Below are 17,223 nucleotides of genomic sequence, written 5' to 3'. Positions count from 1 at the left end.
AACGACTAACATAGTACATTTTAATAGAAGAAGAGGACACTGGTAGAATGTGTGGTTTATGCATCATTTTTGCCTTGTCAATCAGTCCTGCATGTCGGCATGAAACTGATGATCGCATCATCATGTTAGTTTGCCTGACTTGCTGAGCACAAAGAAGGTGGGAACATTTTTCTCAAGCAGGGATGTCAGCACTTGAAAAATCAATCACCATCTGTGCTCATTTTCTGAAAAAGAGAATAACAACCTCTGTTTAGGAATACACCAGAACAAATAACTTGGATACTGGAAATAAACTACAAGGTCACCAAAACCAAACAGTGATAGTGAAAAGAAACAGTAGCTTTTCTATTGACTTTATTTCTGATTACGACTTATCAGGTTTTTATTTTTTAAATGCACCATGCTCCTGTTTCTTCTTAAATACTGGTTACTGGTTATGAAAAAAAAGTTCAAAACAGCACTTAAAAATAAAAAATTAAAAAAATGTAAAATAATTTGGAGAACATTAACAATGAGGTGATATTTGCTGCAGTGTTGCTTCTTTTCAGTAGCACAGCTGTGTGAAAAATACCAGTTAAAAAGTGTGCTGAGGCAGTAAAACCATTTAATACTCAACAAACAGTTATCTAAGCCCATGTCCAATAACTAGACACTACTGTAATGTGACCTACATACCAAATTAATAAGAATTTTATATCAGGGAGGGGGCGAGCAGCATTCATTCAGCTGACAGTAATTAAATAGCACTGTGACTTTTGCGACTCCAAAGTAAAAAAGTATAATGTACCAGTGGATATTGTACTCTTAAAGAATTCTACCTAATGCCCTGTGTTTTAATTAAGTAACAAGTGGGATGTCCAGCTAGGTTTGTTAGGGTTTTGCAACCCCTATAGAAACACCAAGAAGAGGAATGCTATGAAATTTGGAGTGAATTGCTCTTTGGCTGAACACAAAGTGTTTTAAACAAAGACTTGAAGCAAAAATCTCAAAACAATGGCACTTCAAATGGGTTTCCCCGATCTAGGTGTACTGCAAGACAGCTCACACCCTTGACCTCGAAGGGAAAATAGCCGCACTTCAGTTGGGTTACCATTCCTGGCGAATAGAAAACGATGAAAGAGAACATGGGGATCTTCTATAAGATAGTATTTCACCGGAAAGCGCTCTAACAGAACAAAGCTATTATCTGTATTTATACTCAGAAACATTTCAGAAGCTGAGGAGGCTGTGCAGAAAGCAAGGTACAAAGAGAGTAAGGAAGTTTCCTAATCACATTAAATGCACATACAGTTCCAAAGGACGATGCTAACTGCTTTATTACATTTCACACCAGGGTTAACCCCAACAGGGTAATTACTACCTAATTCATGTACCCAAATGTATTCACGATATTTTTATAATGTTAATACTGAATGCCAAGCTGCAGATTCTCAAAATCATACCCAGAAGAAATACAAATTATTAAGGGTTCTAAAATAATACAATATAAATAAAGAAATACTTTTCATTAAATAAATACAGCTTTTAAATAATAATAAAAAAGAGTATTTATTATTTGGAATACAGAATAGAACTGTAGTGCACTGTAGTATATATTCTATATTCTGTACTGTATTTAGCATATACCATGCTATTGTATATTAGGTGTTGTATTCGCACCACAGTCAATTTCAAGTTCAATAAGATGCATTAATGTGCACACAGTAAACTTACACCCAGTTGAATTGTTTAAACAAAAATCGGGTGCTGATTATTTACATGTGCTAGAAAAAGAAAAAAAAAACAACAACATTTTTTCAAATCCTTCTGAGTACCGGTACTGATGAGATAAATAAATAAATAATACTTCTGTGGATCAATTACCACACCTCAGGGGTGTCTTAATTGAATTCCATTTTACAGCTGCCATGAATTTCACTGGATGTAGGTGTCTCATTCATTTGCATAAATGTGCCTAGAATTTACAGCTCAAAGCTGCAACTCAAAAAATCTAACCGAAACAATCAAAAAACGGTCAGAATTCTGCTCTTTTTGGCAAATCTTCACACACAAGTGTCCACCCAAAACAAATATTACTCATATGAAAAACAACGATTCTATACTGTAGTTCCTCTAGATTTATGCAATCTATTGCGTTTTGCCAATATAGTGCTATAGACATTTTGTTTGGCCAGTCAGAAAGAAAGAAAGGAGTGTTTTCAAAGCAAGTTATATTCACTTTCTCAGACCTCACGTTTTTGTTCTAAACTACTGTTATAAAACCAGATCCCATTAGAAGTAGGCCTTTGTAGAAATACTTCCCTATACGTTTTCAACAAAAAGTCTTTTTAGCTTTTAGGTTTTTTACTTTCTGTGGGTGTTTTTTGCATTAGCTTTTCTATTCAACAGTGTGGGTACTATACAAATACACCAGGATTAAAATGACCTCACAAGTAAAATTAAAGTTCCTATACAATAGCTGTATATTTTTTTACATGTACCACAGGCTTGGGAACTTTATTATTTCCTGACAAAGTGTTCTTGGCTTGACAATAGCCACCTTTCAGCTCAGCAAAAGGGCTGTTTTTATATCTTAAGAAAGAAAATTATTTCACATATCAATCAAAGAGAGCAGACTCCAAAAGACCCCTCACCAACTGAAAGCGCTCCTTAAGAACTTTTTATCAGATGAAAAACTGTTTTTTTATTTTTTATTTTCCTTCAGCAAGGTACCCAGATTAAAAAAAAAAGAAAATACAGACAAGGTATGATTCAAATAACACAAAACTAAACATTTTAACAGTATTGCTGCATTAAGATAGGCCTTGTTTATATCATTAAAATAAATGCCTTAGTTTACAGTGAGGTGGAGAAAAACATGAATTCTACTAACAAATATCTATCTATATATAATTCGTTTTCTTGGACAGCAGGATTAATGTTGCTCCTAAAGGGCCTTTTTATAGGTCAGTACCTGAGAGCATAACCAACCAGTCCATAGTCATCAGCACAACGAAAGATAGAGAGGTTTCACTAGGGGAACTTTTAATGATAAACAATGTAATAATATTATGGATTCCACTTTTATTACCATATCCAAACAAATTATATGCATTGCTAGATAAGGCACTCCTTGACCACGGCCATCACCTTTATCAAAGAAGCACAGTGTCTATGTCTTGAATCTTCATTTCATTAATGTACTGAACTGTGGTGTTCCTCAAATAGACCCCAAACTCTTTTACACCACAGCTCCATCCTTCTCCATAGTGCTTTTCCGCTCGCAGATGATTTTTGTGATTTTTAAAAATAAAACCCTTTATCCCATGCTGTTTCTTATGCCTTATATTTATTGACGTGTGTACTTATAGAAACAGTACATGTCTCATTGTTTTTTTTTTTTTTTTTCTTAAGACAAACAGACAGACTTAGCATTAACTAGAAATTTTCTACAACACTTTCCATTTTTTGTCCTAATAATGAAATCACAAGCTATTTGCAGAATGCCATGGGGTTTTGTCTTGACACAGCAACAAGAAGTCCCATCTAATATGTTCCAAGTGGCAAGTAGCTCATCAGGTGTGACTCACCTCATTCCTGCACTGAGAGCTTATCAGGGTTGGTCACAGGCATAATAATGTCTCTGATTGACATCTATCTTTTTTAACACCCAGCCGGCATTATTTAATGGAAGAAGCTGGTCATTATAAGGTATTAACCTCATTAGAAATCACTTTTTAAAATTGATTTAGAACTACAATTTACACCAGTGGAATCAATCGATTCTTATGTGACCATTTATTACCTAAAAATCTTTATACACAGTATAACTTTTACCCCACATATCACTTTATTAGTGTATTGCAGTAAAATTTTAAATGATATTATACACACTAGCCTCCAATAAGTTCTTATAGATATGTGCTTTTTAACATTATTAGGTTTAGGTTCTTCTAAAGACCAAATGAAAATTCACAAGTACAACATTTTTAAGACATACCATTTCCAGAACAGCCATAGTGTGCAAATTATATCAACATACTGTATGTTTATACAAATTCAGTAAATGCATTAACACTATGCATTCACCAAATTCCATGACCCTCCCAATACCATTTATTAGCATGACTGAAACGACTGTACAGAAGCGCATTACAAAATAATGTGGGTATTAATTATTAAAGACTGTGCCATAATGCTTCACTTCATAACTATACACTCAATATCTTCCCACTGTCTTCAAATATTTCACACATATTCATTTAACGTCATCCTCTGACTCTAAAACAATCCCACTACTGTATTTAGGTGTCAGTTTAGCCTACTGCTTTTATTATTAATAGATATCAATAAAAACGCAGCAAGCATTTTAAGACTTTTGTATCAACAGATGAATGCCAAATTTATCCACACCTCCTCAACATATTTATGTTATGATAGAGAACACATTTCAGCAATCTGTAAGAAATATCTACTAGGTGAACTAACCTTAATTCGCAAATGCACAAGTTTTTCCAACTGACCTCCAGCTTACTTCAGTTGAGCACAAATAGTTCCCTGTGTTAGGGCTTTCTGTGCTGGATCTGCCAGATGTACAAATGACTGATCATCTTATATTAATTAGACAATAAGCTGTTCTAAAAGAAAACTGTGTAACTTTAAGAAAGTGACCCCCTGTGCCACAGCACTTATGAGATTAAATAGGAATTAGCAATGTTATACCATGTGGCTTCCTTATATTTAACTTGCAGATAATACAACACTGGGGCAGTATCTCTCATCACCCCACATCTACGTTTAGTATACATATCTATCTATCTATCTATCTATCTACATACTGTATATATATATATATAAGATATGTATAAAGTATACTTTTCAAATCCTAACAACTTGAATTGAGATGTAAATATAGCATTTATATATCTTGTCCCCTGAGCTCATCTTGGAGATACGAGATCTGTAGGAATTTCCTGTAAAAAGTTAGCAGCATAATAAAAACAGCATGTGGAATAAAGGCAATCCTCATTTTAATTTCTGCTTTGCTTTCTGAACTGTACTGGTGCTTGTACATTTCCTCCAACTGCTGGCACTGTAGTAGCAGGAGCGTGCCTGTTGAGCTCAGTTACATAGCAGCAAGCAGGCTTTCCTTGCAGCAAGAAATACCTTTTGGGAATGTAAACAAACCGGGCAGTCAAAAGCACAGAATACTAAACTATGGAAAAAATAAACCATTAAATCATCAGTTTAAAATAAATGTGGCAATAATTATTTTACACTCAATACTTTGAAGTTTATTTTTATTTTTATTATTATTAATTTAAATCTTAAAAATAAAAACTGCACCTAAGCTGGTTATTTTGTCTTTTATTTTTTTTTAGGAAGGAAGTTTTTAGTTGTGCTGGCTGGCTGGCTCACTATCCTATGCTGCTTCTTTTTTTATTTCATTTTTTGTGGTAACCTTTCATACAGGTTGTTAATAAAAAAAAAAAAGGTTTAACTACGAGTTAAAATGCTTCCTTAAAGCAGAAACATATGAGAGTTGACGCCTCTAATTTGATGAATATCATCCCAGAAAGACACTGTGGTCACAGCACAGTGATAAAGAGCCAGGAGATCCTGGGTTTCACTTCTATTTCAGCCACTCACTCGCTATGTGACCTGGTGGGTAGTTCGCTTGACCTACTTGTGCTTCACTTCCCCCAGTTTGAAAACCTGGTTGATGAGAGAGCTGCCATTGCAAATGAAATGTTAGAGCTGACGGGACCTCCAGTATTGTGATGCACAAGCAAAGGCAAAGGAAACGCAATGACTGAAACTCAAAATGGGGATCAAGGTGTGTTAACTAGCATAAATATTTCTCCAAGAAGTAGCCATGCCACTTGAAGAATGAAGAGACAAATACAGTTAGTTAGTTGAATATAACCTTATGCACGATAACAAAAGCTTATGATAATTAATATTATTATGTATTGCTTTCAAGTAGCACAGTTATGTATTGATTGATTTATTGGTTGATTGAGTGATTGATTAATTGAGTGAGGGCAGATGTTCTCATAGGTTCCGATCAGGGGGGCAAAGAATGTCTTCATAAGGGGCTGGGTGAGTACCCCCCTGTACCCCCACCTCACACATCCTCGATTAACCTTCAGTAAAGCTGGGAAAAGAATGCTCCTGGGTACTGACAAACTTCTGTCAATGTTTATTAAGGAGCTGAAGTTTTCTTCAGGTTAGGACATAATAATAAAATAAATAAATAAATAAAGAAAACACATTTGACTAATGACTGACTAGCCCTATTTTACAGTGGTGCGGTGTTTTAAATAGAGCTTACTACTCCTTTCATCACAAGGGATCTCACAGTTCTTTACAAGCACCGAATAACCACATTACTGAGCAGCACCCACTAATGGTTGTTGCAATGTGTTTGCAGGAATAAGTGGAGGTCTTTTTATTGTCAGGTCTAAATAGAGCTCATGAAACAGGTTTGAGACTGGACTAAGACTAGTTCTGGACTGTTCCCATGAGGTTTGCAGTTCTGAGAATACTGATAAGATTCATCTCATTATTTTATTTTTTTGTCAAGATTATTCCTCAAATTCTAGGTCAAACAAACTGCTCCCATTTGAACGACTCTAAATTCTAGATTGCACCATGGTGCATGAAGTTAGTTTCTTTTAAATAAGTTAAGACAAAAACCTATTAATGGGAATCATTTTTAATTCATGATGCCCTACAGAATTGCAAAAAAAAAAGGTCACAAAAGTGGATCCTATACACTCAGAGCAGGCTTAACCACTTAAAGGTACAGAAAGAATTGAACAGTTTCTTCTTAAAATACATTTGACTCATCATGAGGAAACTGACACTATGGATGACCAGATCCAACATGTCAGTAAATTTTACACCCTGTTTCGTGCACCTCATTTGAAAAATAAGAAGGTTAGCAGCATTTCATTTGTGGTACACATATGTCCCGAACCATGTACGCCAAAACCATGTAAAGATCTTTCGGTCTATTTTGCTATCTGCGAATCAGTACAGTATATACCATCACTCTGTTAATTATAATGTCTGATGTGCAAAATGATTTGTTTAATCTTCAAAATTCAGGTGAGTTTGCCCCATATAAGCATATAAAGATTACAAATGGTACCGGTATGTGAATTAGAAAATATGTGTTTTTTTTTTTTTCAATAATTATTTTCTGACCTTGATCTGAAATGCAATTAGGAAAATACGATTTCAAATAGAACGTTTTAGCTCGAAGCACATATTCATGTTTAAACCACAGACATAAAAGAAAGCTCTGAGGACCAAACAGGCTCCTAATAACAGAAGCAAGGTTTGTGATTGAACTGCTTCTTTACTTACACTTAGTTGTGCAGCACAGGTACAACAGCTCTTTAGCCAAGCTTCCACTTCACTAAGTATCATAACATCAGGGACTCTAATCCAACTCACAAAAGTTACAGGTCATAAAATGTAAAACCGAACAAAAATTGTTCAAAGAATCTAACAATCAGCCCTGAGAAAATAGCAATCTTGTCCTTCCAGAAAGAAAAATAAAATATTATAAGAAGCTATGAATTTGGTGGAGCTGAATAGGATGTTGGTACATGTTTTACTAAAGGAAATATAATGGCACACTATTATTAGACCACATTAATCATTACTGTGCCAAAGGCACTGACAGCACCACTGAAAAGGATTGAAAACGTTGGTAATGGATATAAATTACCCATTGTGTGATAAAAGGATTTTTTTTTTTTTAACTAAGAAGGTAGGAATAAAACAGCAAGCTTCCAAACCATGTGTATAACATCTGAAATAATATAGGTTATCAGGGAGGTATTAAAAGTTATACGAAATCCAATTATAAGGGATCAAAGTTAGAATAATGTAAAAAAAATATACCTTCGAAATGTCCAAAGGTGATCAGACAAAGGGAAGTCTATTTTACACATCCTTTATTACTTACTTTAGGCATGCTTGTAAACGAATGATCAATATTTCAGCAGTGCAGCCGATATCACTGGAATTAAAGCCGCAGTATCCCATATTCACACACTGTTGTATACAACATCATGGTTCCTTTGTTTGTGCACTTTGCCCTAGGTTAGCGCTCTGTGCATTAGGGTTTTGCACTTGACTTCATCGGTAAAACATAAGACGTTGTTGCCTGTCCAGTTTGTTTATGTGGTTTTAAAGGAAGTTTAACAGTTGTCTCCTGCAGTTTCCATTATACTAATAATGAAAAACATAAACAATAAGGAGGGGTATTTGTTTTATACCTTAAGGTCTGATATTATCATATTTATATTTTATTTTACATGTATTTACATTTTATTTTGCATGGACGTAAAATCCCTGTACCCCAGTGTTCCCAGGCATGAAACTTTAGAAGCATGTAAAGAGGCACTGGGAAATACAGTAGATAAGAACATGATACCTACGGAAGAAATATTAAATATGATCAAGATAGTTTTAGAAAATAGTTATTTTACATTTGGAAATAGAAGTTACAAACAGAATGATGGCACAGCAATAGGCTCAAAATTAGGTATGCATTTTGCAAGCATGTATATGGGCAAATGGGAGGAAATGTTATTGAATAAACTTGAATGACATGTTTGGAACATGGAAACATGGAGAAGAATCTCTTGTAAAGTTTCACAAATTACCAAATGATATTCACCCTAACATCGGTGGATTTACGGTGGACCAAATCTGAAACTGAATTCTTAGACACCTTGGTTAAATGTGATCAAGGATCTATTAAAACAGATCTTTACTCAAAACCTACTGATATGCATCAGTACCTACATATGCCATCTGCACATCCTATCTATACTAAAAGAGTAATTCCTAAAGGACTGGGTATAAGGATAAAAATAAGCTGTTCTGATAGAAATGACTACAAAAAACAGAAAAAGGAATTCTAAATAAATCTTAAGAGGATATAAAGAACAAATTATTGAGAGAGAATTGAGAAAAGTCTGTCATGTGATTGGTTCACATCACTGTCAGTCCCGCCCCTTTTCAAAAGAACGCCTTTCTTCCCTGCACTCTTCACAAGAGAAAATGGCTGAACACTGATTCTGTGAGTTAACAGAAATGAATTACAAAACATACTGCAAAAGAAGGATGCTCCAAACACTAAAATGGTGATTAAAACATCACTGTCACTGTTTTCTGACTTTCTGAAATTCAAACCAAATTCGACGATGTAAACAAATATGACGGGCGGGATATAAACTGGATTACACAGCAGTCGGCAAACCACACAGAGACGGAGAATATCTTTGCTAATATATGGTATGAACTTCAAAAAACATTTTCTGTTATTTATGCATGTTATTTATTTATTTACTTATGCTGCATCAGATATATTTAAACAAAATATATAACTCACATTTATTTACATATGCTGTATGAGCTATATTTAAACAAAATACAAAGTCATATTTTCTATCCAACCTTGCCTCACTTATTTTCTTGACTGATTTATATATCAAATATGTACTGTAGACTCAGCCATAGTGGAAATTTAAATGCCCCTCGGGAAGACTATTGTTACCTCCCGGCTTCGGGCATTATAGACCCCTGTCGGTAACCATTTTCTACTACAGCTCTCCTCTCAAGTCCATATATATATGATATAGCCCAATTTTGTTATACTTTAAGGAACTAGAACTAGAATAAAAATAGTCACTCCATACAGGCTGGTTAAAAATAAATGTCACACATATATTGAATCCTATGTTTAAGGTACAGTACTGTTGAAACAGTCTTAGCAAAGCAGGTGGTAAGACTGCTGTTTTGATATTCCTCTGAGGGTAACACCTTTCCCTTAGATAGCCTTTGAGTGAGTGCTCCCTCCTGCAGTCACAAGCCAAAAATACAAACCCTTTTTAACAGCTGTGCTTGCAGAAATGTATTATAAATGCATGTTAATGCCCAGGGATCCTATGAACTAACTTTTTACTTTGCTTTTTTTCACACTGTGTAACGAAACCATTATATATATATATATATATATATATATATATATATATATATATATATATATATCACAGCTATTTTTAGAGCAAGTTTATTAATCTTTATAACCCTTTCATGCATAAAATACTGAAAATATTGAAAGTAGTTTTGGACACATAATAAATATATTTTTCATTGAAAATGTCTTCAATTTCATATGAGGCTATTTGCGTCTTCCATATGTCCCCATATAAAGATGAGAAGAGAGTGTAAGAAATCAAGTTTGAGACCACACTGGGACATTTACAAAATTCCAACAAGTTAATTATCTCCTGTCATATCTGTAGTTAAGCACAGTAGCTATCCCACCGCTTCAGTCATGAATCTCGATCTTCAATACTACCTGTCAAATATGGGCTTCTCTTTAACAATTGCCATAGAGGTGGCTGAGAGGCCCTATTAGGACAAAAGCTGTGTGGGGTTAGCCGCTCTAAAGGATAAATGGACACAACACAGGTACGGGTGGTTTAGTGAAATTGCATTGGCCACTTTAGGGGATTGTAGAGATTTCAAAATGGCAGCAAAAGCAAGTGGTGAGAGTGTGGTAATAGTCAAGGCCTTAGTAATTGTAAATGCATCTTAATAGTTAAAGGAAGTTATGGCACATATGTTGTTCAGCATTTCACAGCTAACGTGTGGCAGAATTAGATACAAAGAGATGATGGAGTTAGGGCTTTTAATGGAAAAATATCCTGGTGTTTGTTCCTAGCCCCGGTTTACTGGAAACTTAAAACACACTTTAAAAACTATAAAGGCATGGCATAATTTCACATGGTACCTTCACTAAATTCAAGCATATTTGATTTGTGTTAATTGAATATACTTAACTGTAACTGAGCAAAAATGTGTACTACCAAGCAAAATAGGTTTTAATACTTTCATAAATTAGAGAGGTGGATTAAAAAAGAAATGCTTCAGGGGGTTCCCAGTGGCTCATCTAAGAAAAACACTGTCATGTGGCGCGCAGGGTGAGTCAAGTGATCGAGAGCCTGCTGGTTTGAATCACGGTCGCGCGGAGTTGCCAGTCTTGGCTGGGAGCCCATAGTTAGAGCTGCATTGGGAAGTGCAGAAGAGACATTCAAACTGGTCATTTCAAACTGGGTAGACAACATGTATTAAAAAATACAGCACCGCTTCAAATGACCTGCGTTATATCCCAGTTATATGACAATTTTCCTCTGGGGTGTTTTCAATTACAAGCATATTGAATTTCCCAGATTTGCAGGGGTGTGTTTGGGTGTATCATCCTGCGTGTTGAACTTGGATTGAACAGAGCTGTAAAGAAGTGGGTCCCCATTTTCTTAAGTGTCGGATATGTGATCTCATATTGTACACTTTGTATAGCTTTGAAAGCTTACACAACGATTTCTGTCACCAAACACCTCTTGTTGAAGTGACCTGAGCATTTCTCTGATGAAACTTTTAATGTCTGTAATATATTGCTATCTTAGGGTATATACAATAGTAGGCAGTGGCACCCTTTAATCCCAATTACAGTAATGCATCTCATGTATTCATGCATGCAATGCCATCCCAGTCACAGCAGTGTCTAGCGATACATCATTTGTATTGATGCAATATTAAATTTCAATATCAGATGTCAAAAGTAGCAAATGATATATCACAGTTTGGCTAACTAAATTATTAAAGCGCTGTGCAGCCAGATGTACAGTGTGACTGTCTCAGCTGCTGTTAGGGGCACTTGCAGTACATGTAATGATAATTATTTCAATTATATTAAAACATTGAAATAACAGAAAGATCTGTTGTTGTCTTTATGTAGAGCGGTTGTATAAGCTATCAGGGCCCAAATTTGCAAAGTAATTTTAAACCGGCACCAAAAGTGTGACAAAACAGTGCTATCTAAGAAAGACCTAACTTATATTTTGGACAGGCAAAGCTTACATTTTACATATTTCAAGATCCTTTTCTCTCGGTTTTCTGTCCAATTTTGAAATGCCCATTTTGAAGGTTGCCTAACATTTGCAACCCACTTACTGATCAGGATTACTGAAGCTCAGTGGCTGATCTGTTACCACTGTCAAGTCAGTCACTGTTTTCACCTGCCTAACTAACCTAAGAAACTGATATTACCAAGTTACTGAACCCTGGAGGCAAGGGCCTTGTCTGGGAAGACTGAGGACGTCACACCAGCAGTGGTCACTGAAGCTAAATAAGGTAAACTAACCCCAATTCATTGTTACCCAGAACCAATGGGAGAGCAAAGGCCAATATAGCGGTCACTGTGTGGCTCTCTGACGAAACTGCCAACTCATTGATCACAAAATGTGTAACATCTGCGTAAGTAACAAAGATGCCTCTGTGTGCTTTACCTAGAACTGCATTGTTTGTCATTAGTCGTCAAGTTCAGAAAATTCTATCAGAGAATCAGTTTTGCTTTATTTCAGCACTACTTTCAAAAGCTGTGTTTGTTCATTGATAATTAAAACCTGTTACCATTTTTTTTTTCACCCTGGGTGTCACACACAAGTGTGAATCACCTACATTAAAAGTTCATGGCTTTACAAAACCGGCTACACAGCTCAGACCAGTAAAAGCCTCAGGCACTATAATACCTGTTTCTCCCTAGAGATGTTGCGGATCTAAAATAACAGTCTGGCAAAGAATTCCTTAAAGAAGGATTTAAAAAAACAAGTTATTCTGTTTTAACTGTAAAACCAAAGCAAAGTTACATTGGCCAGGCTTTTCCACATTTAAAATGTGTCTCAGATATTTTTATATAAGCACTACAAGTGGTTACAGAGGTGTTTACACTCCTGTAGTATACTGGTTTCTAATCCTTAACTGTCACATGTTCCCCTTTATTCTATTGATGGCCAGCACTGGTTTCAAGCTGGCCAGAGATGGTCATTGCGCTGCTTATTCAAGCCAATATTGGTTCAAGGGTTGGTAAATGCTGGTTCAAGCAAGCCCAGTAAAATTAAAGTACATTGTTTTTTGTGGAATACTACAGTATATGCAGTCATTTCTACAGGTTTTGTTATTAGGAGTTGTCGTACTAATAATAGTAACAAGTATTTAGATTTCTGAACGTTTTTGTTTTGTTCTGATTTGTTGCTTGTGAAATATCTTGTTTTACTTTAATCCTTCTACTTTAGTGTCCTCTGATTTACCTCATTTTCGGGAGTGACAGAAAACAAACGCATAAAAGTGAAAGTTCTAATCATTTTCCCGATTAGAACTTAACGACACGTGAAAGAACAGCTACCGAACACGGGACACGCCAAAAGTTCCCGACGCCCATCGCGGATCCAATTACATGTTACCATCACTTAAATAAACAAATCCATGTGCTGAAAATTCAATTTAGGCTCTTTGTCTGCTGCTGCTTACCCTAACGATGGTCTTTTTTTAAACAACAGAACACCAAGGAGTCGTTAGGGCTTTCTCTTCATTACTTCAAAAAACCAATCATTAGACACCAGAGTATATACGTAATTAGAAAATCACTTCCTTTGCAATCCAGGCTAAGTAGTTTACATACTGTAATTACAGGGACAAAATCAATTTTTAATCATTTCACTGATTGGGCTCATCAGCTCAGTGGGAACATTGTATCCTGCTTGTTGTGCAAAAGCAACATCTGGGCTAAAACAATTACCCTTTGTATTCCAAACTATTGAAAAAAGCGTTCTTAAAAATGAATACAGTGAAACAATATTTCTGATATACAGTTTGTCCTTGACTAATGTACAACATAGTATAGAAGCATAAATCAATACTGTATAATAAATATAGCACACTTAAAAGTACTTTTTTTAAAATGCAGTTTATTTTACAAAACGAGATGTTTTTATCTTGCTATCTAAATTCAGCTGACAAATAGCATGTTAACAAAGCCAAAAAAATATGGTTAATGATAGTCAATTATTATTGAAAGACCAGAACAAATCTTAAGAATTTTAAATACAATCTGTCCTACTTGATATATATTTTAAGAAGATTATTAAATGTATAATAATATATTTTAAATGTATTTATAAAGTTTTAAAATTTGTATTTATTTCCATCAAGAAACTACATATAATGGGTCAGCTTTTTTTTTGCAACATTTAATCAACCCATATATTCAGCTGGCCAAAACAGTTAACAATGGTCAATTATTGTGCATAACAGTTACATTTCCTCAAAGAAATGTTATGAAACTCTATGACATGCTGAAAGACGTTACAACTTGGCACAGTTTGCCTTCATATTTCTCTCTTTGTAGGAAATGACCTCATTCGTATTTCAGCGATAATTAACGCAGCTTTGCTAATCGCTGGGAAAAACAAAGAGTGATCTATTTCAAAATCAGATAATTCATTGATCAAATGTGGAATATGTAAAATGCTTTTGCTTCTGTTTTGCTGATCAATAAGGTTAATTAAAACATTCATTTTAGCAAACTCTGGTATCCACTATGAACAGCCAACCTCTGAAATCATTCATTCAAAATAAATAGAAATACACAATAAAACAGAAAGCCACTTGAAGCATCTGAAAGAAGCACACAATACAAAGAGATGTTGGTATGTCCTAATGATTTGTTTTGGTTCACTAATTACCAGAAGATTTACAGAAGCTATATTAACTAATGCCTAGATTCTTGCTCAGAATAAAATACCATTGCCTCTTAAACTTCGAAGCATAGATTCACAATTGGCTCACAAGATGCACTGCTCGAGGGGCCGTTAGTCCGCAGATTAATAATGGACACTTTTTGAAATTATTATTCCCAAAATGGTCTTTTGTGCGTTGCTTTGAAGGAAGAAAGCTTTGGAAGTAAAGGCTGCGAAGGGCTGCCCATTTAGAAAGCTTTCCAATTATACAATTAATTTGGGATTGTAGGGCATCCTCAACCCTGTGAAATTAGATGCTTTTTCTTCATCACCTCATGGGGGAAAAAAAGGTAAATAAATCACAATATCCAAGTCTATACAATGCACTTGTTAAATAAAAGTATGTAATATCCTGGTTTGAATTCTGTAACAGGGAGTGAAAAAAAGCTCGGAATTTGCACCTAAACCCCTTGTGGCCAGACACTTGCAGCTACGTGGGAGTTTAGACTCGGATAATTACTGAACTTCCTTTGGTTTGCAATTTACAAATACCATTAAACTACTGTACTAAGATGCTTTTGTCTTACTGGAAAACAGAGTGATCATACTTACAGTAGACCTACTGTGGTAGTACTATTAGAGGTCCTTTGTTTACAGACCTCTGTCTTTCAATAAAGCCATTTTTATTGTTCACCCTTTCAATTGTCCTCCCACAAATTAGCTGTAAGCTCGATATTTAAAAAAGTGCCATCTGCTTTCTGTGGATTTCTCTGCAGTAATCGCACTTTACTGATTACACTGATGACAGTATCCACCTTCAAAATACTGTAATTATACAGCCATAAACAAAATAATAATAATAATAATAATAATAATAATAATAATAATAATAATAATAATAATAATAATACATGCTGCAGTAGTGTTTATATATAATTTGGTATAAACTGTATGTTATTATTATAATTAGGTATATGTTAATCTTTGATCTTTTATGGTTTTTATATTTATTAACACACTTCTGTGTGCTTTCTGGCCCCCAGGAGACTAAGGATGGTGCACCTGAAGGAGCTTATCTCTTGAGAAAGATAGTAAAAATGTTTTAAATGATTTTCAGTAGTAGTAGAATTCTAATCCATAGCAGGGGTGACAGCAGTCGCCTTAGTCGTCATCACAGCAGCCGTTTTAGTTAAAAATGATGCGATTGATTTGCAGGTTTAACACTTTGGTACCAAATTATCTTAAATATATTCATAAGATGTACTTTAAAACTTCTTCAGGACTGCCTAGGTAGGTACCAGGTGTATTTGCAATTTACATTTAGAACAGAGCTGGAATGGAATAAGTAATGAGAGTGGCCAAGTCCACTACCCAACTCAGAATCATTATCTGGCATTTCAGCTCCCATTGTTGATTATATGCGTCGTTTCATTACAGCCCCCCTAATAGCATCCAAAACAATAGTCTTCCTATTGGGACCATGGTAATGATATATATATATATATACTCCAGGTAAATCAGGGATGCATATTCTCTATCTAAAGTCTCTCAGCAAGGTCTCTATGTGCCTTTGTCAGAATTTTAATAAAATGTTATAGCTTTGCAGTTGTCACAGAAAAGGTTTAATTGATTAGCACTTATGGTAATCAATTTTTACAAACCGGCTTGATCCAATACCTCAGTACATACCACAATAAAAAACAACACTGACAAATATTCTAGCACAATGCAAAAAGAAAGCAGTGTTTTTTGTTTTAAGTATCATTTGTTTCTCGTTTCTTTAAGAAGCAGATTTGCGATGATGTGCAAACTGCAGCAAGCTTCATCAGCTGCATGATATAGACAGATCATTCGCCAACCCGTCACATGATCTCCCATCAGTCTAAAAGATGTGAATATATTGCCACAAGCTTTGGGTATAATGGGTGCACCTGTTTACAGTGTCACCTCTGTTTGCTAATTGTCTCCTTGAGCTACATTTGAAGTAAATGCATTTCTCTTTTGACAGGCAGCGTTTATTTAGAAATCACATTACTTCAAGCGCAATTGTTCTTTTGTCTATCAAGTAAATGAAGTGTTGTGATACAGATTTCAGTTCCTGATTAGTAAGGTGACAGTTTTCTACAAAGTTCAACTATACTTGTTTACTTCAACTAAAAGGAAAATGACAGACAACTTTAATATCCTGCCATTGAAATTATCAGTTCCAACGGCGGTAATCCATACCTGTGAACTGCTGAATGATGTTTATACATTTCAAGAAACCCTACAATAATGACATGGGGGGGGGGGGGGTAAGTCACTGTAAACAAGGCAGACTAATAATGAAATTCACCAAGTACATTCAGCTTTGAAACTACTGTAAGTCACACACAACTGTTTTACATTATTTTAAGGAACAGTCCTAAATATCCCAGTTCAGTTTTTAATTATCATTTCTGATCTTTTAAATATCTAGGTTAATAATAAAAAAAAAGGATTTTTTTCACAGCCTGGGGTACAAGATCGGTGTTGATGAAGAAAACCCTTTTTTATTATTATTATTTTTATAATCGGTAAGCAATGTAACTTTTATTTTTTTCATTATTATCTTTTATCTCTCTCTCTCTCTCTCTCTCTCTCTCTCTCTCTCTCTCTC

The 17,223-nt window shown here is 35.0% G+C and overlaps 1 protein-coding gene across 5 annotated transcripts in view; it reads right to left on the bottom strand.

Annotated features, from left to right (window-relative positions):
• The window catches only part of znf536 (zinc finger protein 536), a 142,822-nt gene that overhangs the window by 108,101 nt on the left and 17,498 nt on the right, over window positions 1-17,223 (bottom strand). The window contains exon 1 of one of the 5 annotated variants that reach the window (XM_058992742.1): window positions 4,468-4,547. The exons of the other annotated variants lie outside the window; for them this stretch is intronic. The gene's annotated coding sequence lies outside the window, so the exon portion shown is untranslated. Of the gene's footprint in view, window positions 1-4,467; window positions 4,548-17,223 lie in introns of those variants that run through there. 5 annotated transcript variants of the gene reach the window in all.

This window comes from Acipenser ruthenus, chromosome 19 (genome assembly GCF_902713425.1).
Source record: "Acipenser ruthenus chromosome 19, fAciRut3.2 maternal haplotype, whole genome shotgun sequence".
In the NCBI taxonomy this organism is placed as follows: Eukaryota; Metazoa; Chordata; class Actinopteri; order Acipenseriformes; family Acipenseridae; genus Acipenser; species Acipenser ruthenus.
The sequence above is the reverse complement of the archived record's forward strand: the minus strand, read 5'-3'. Positions and strand labels throughout refer to the sequence as shown.